The sequence below is a fragment of the Mustelus asterias genome, unplaced genomic scaffold, assembly GCF_964213995.1.
Source record: "Mustelus asterias unplaced genomic scaffold, sMusAst1.hap1.1 HAP1_SCAFFOLD_3214, whole genome shotgun sequence".
Taxonomy (NCBI): Eukaryota; Metazoa; Chordata; class Chondrichthyes; order Carcharhiniformes; family Triakidae; genus Mustelus; species Mustelus asterias.
The window spans coordinates 35,001-37,518 of NW_027593159.1; the positions used below are offsets into that span (position 1 = coordinate 35,001).

Here is a 2,518-nt window from a genome sequence, read left to right on the forward strand (position 1 = left end):
TTTCAACTTTCCCTTACGGTACTTGTTGACTATCGGTCTCGTGCCAGTATTTAGCCTTAGATGGAGTTTACCACCCACTTTGGGCTGCATTCACAAGCAACCCGACTCCGAGAAGACTCAATCACGACGAGCCAGGGACCGCAACCGGCCTGACACCTTCCACAGGCCACGCCTCGATCAGAAAGACTTGGGCCCCTCGAGCATCGTCAGAGAAAGGTCTCCTTTACGCCACATTTCCCACGCCCGGCAGGCGAGCGGGGATTCGGCGCTGGGCTCTTCCCTCTTCACTCGCAGTTACTAGGGGAATCCTTGTTAGTTTCTTTTCCTCCGCTTAGTAATATGCTTAAATTCAGCGGGTTGACACGTCTGATCTGAGGTCGTAGGCAGCAACGAGTGCTCTGGCCGGCCGGTCGTCGGCGCCTCCACGCGCTTCGGGCGCACACACAGACACACACACGTACGCGTGCTCGCAAGTGCGCGCCGTGCTGCGCAGCGGATGCACAGGCACGGACACACACGGAACGCACACGGTACTGCGAGCGCTGCGTGCCCCCTCGCACTCGGCGCCGGACCGGGCTCGGCACGTCAACTGTTCCAGAGAATCGTTTGCGGCGAGGCGTGCGCCCACCTCCACGGTAACGGAAAGCAGTGCTGCTGGCGGGGTCGCGGTGCGACGGCGGTATCGAGCGAGAGAAAAGCAGGGCCGTGGGACACACAGCCTGCCGGAGCGAAAGGCCAGACGCCAAGGACGAAGCCGGGCGGCGGAGCGCACGGGCTGCAAGCGGCGGGTGGCCACGCCGCGGCCAGGACAGCACCTTTCACGTAGAAGACTTCGGCGGCAGCAGGACACGGGGAGACACCGGAGCGAGGACCACACGGCCAAGTCGGCTCTGCGACGATTCGAACCCAAGGCACACGTTGAACGCGGGCGCAGGCACATTGCCCCAGAACCGCAACGGCAGAGGGTGGGCTGCGGAGTGTGGAAGGAGCCGCAGCTCCAGCGCAACACAAGCAACGACACCCAACCGCCACGGATTCCCACGACAAAAATGCAAGCACTCGCACGCGCAACAGAGGGAAGAAAAGCACGGCACGACCGAGCACCGATCCAGGCATCAAGCGTCACACGCGTCAAGCTGCCGTCCTCCACGCGACGGCACTGAACGGCCACGGCAACCCACCGGCAGGCAACCGAGCACGGACCACGCGAGGCAACGTGTCCGGAGACGTCCAGCGGACAGTCACTCCACTCTCTCACTCTCTGTGCCGGAGCACCCAACCGAGCCAACTCTTGCGGATCCTTCCCGTGGACGAGCCACACACACACATCAACAGAGAGTCAACCCCCCTGGCCCGAGCCTAATGGAAGGCACACACGGTCCCGGCAGCGAGGCAGTCACGTTCTCTCTCTCTGGCAACCCGATGACAGCCGTGCCGGCGACCCCGAGGTGGCTGGGCCAGTGCGGGAGCGGGCAGTGCCGACGAGCCCGGAGGCGGACGCCGGCACCCAAGAGGTCAAGCTCTCCGACGCGGATTACTCTGGGTCTGCACTTAGGGGGACAGAGAGGACGGCACCTCTGCGACACCCCAGCCGCGCTCTTCGGCGCACGGATGCGCGCGAAGTGCGATTGATTGTCAAGCGACCCTCAGACAGACGTAGCCCCGGGAGGAACCCGGGGCCGCAAAGTGCGTTCAAAGTGTCGATGATCAATGTGTCCTGCAATTCACATTAATTCTCGCAGCTAGCTGCGTTCTTCATCGACGCACGAGCCGAGTGATCCACCGCTAAAAGTTGTATCGGGTTTCGGATCGGTTGCCCGATCCTGGGACGCGCAAAACGCTCCCCCGCCGACGTGACGGTGGAGCCCCAGCCTGGCGCGTACCACGGCGTGAGCCCGGAGGCGCACGCACTCGAGCGACAATCAAGCGAAAAAAAGGAGGAATCAGGGCGCTCGCAGGCGTTGAGTGCCGGCGTGGGTGAGGGGCCGGGGCCCGCCACGCGCCGTCACGCCCCGCAACAGCCAGAGGCAGAGTTCTCTGGTGTCACCGTCTGGCGGTAGGCTCGAGAGTCGAGGCGAGGCCGCAGCGGACTGAGTCGGGTGCAAGCCGCGGAGGACAGGCCGACGCTACGGGCGCAAGCCGACCCCGCACGCCCCAACCTCGGCGGGCTGGGGAAGGGGGCGCGGCGGAACGCTCGCAAGCGCGGCTGCCCCCGCGGACAGGCACATTCTCTCGAACGCGGTGGACGCTCGCTCAAGTCAGCACGAGACCAGACCGGACCGACAGGCGGACAACGAATCTTTAAACCTCGCACCCACCCTCCGCACACGGGTGCCGGAGGAATGGTGAGCATGAACAGGTACCCCTCACCGGGCTTTGAAGAGAGTGACTAGAATGCGACCAAAGCTTCACCGCGGCGGGAGACAAAAAGGCCCCTGACTGCACCAGAACGTCTCCCTGCGGAGTCACACAGTGGCCGTTCACCGTGGTCCCGTCGACAAGCCGCCAGGACAAGCAC

The 2,518-nt window shown here is 64.1% G+C and overlaps 2 non-coding genes across 2 annotated transcripts in view; both read right to left on the minus strand.

Annotated features, from left to right (window-relative positions):
• LOC144490373 (28S ribosomal RNA) overlaps nucleotides 1-380 on the minus strand; it is a 3,775-nt gene extending 3,395 nt beyond the window's left edge. Inside the window, exon 1 of the ribosomal RNA XR_013497232.1 lies at nucleotides 1-380. This exon is cut by the window's left edge and continues 3,395 nt beyond it. This is a non-coding gene — a ribosomal RNA (28S ribosomal RNA).
• Nucleotides 381-1,640: 1,260 nt separating this feature from the next.
• LOC144490374 (5.8S ribosomal RNA) lies at nucleotides 1,641-1,794 on the minus strand. Its single transcript, XR_013497233.1, has one exon. It is a non-coding gene; the product is annotated as a 5.8S ribosomal RNA (ribosomal RNA).
• Nucleotides 1,795-2,518: the final 724 nt, after the last annotated feature.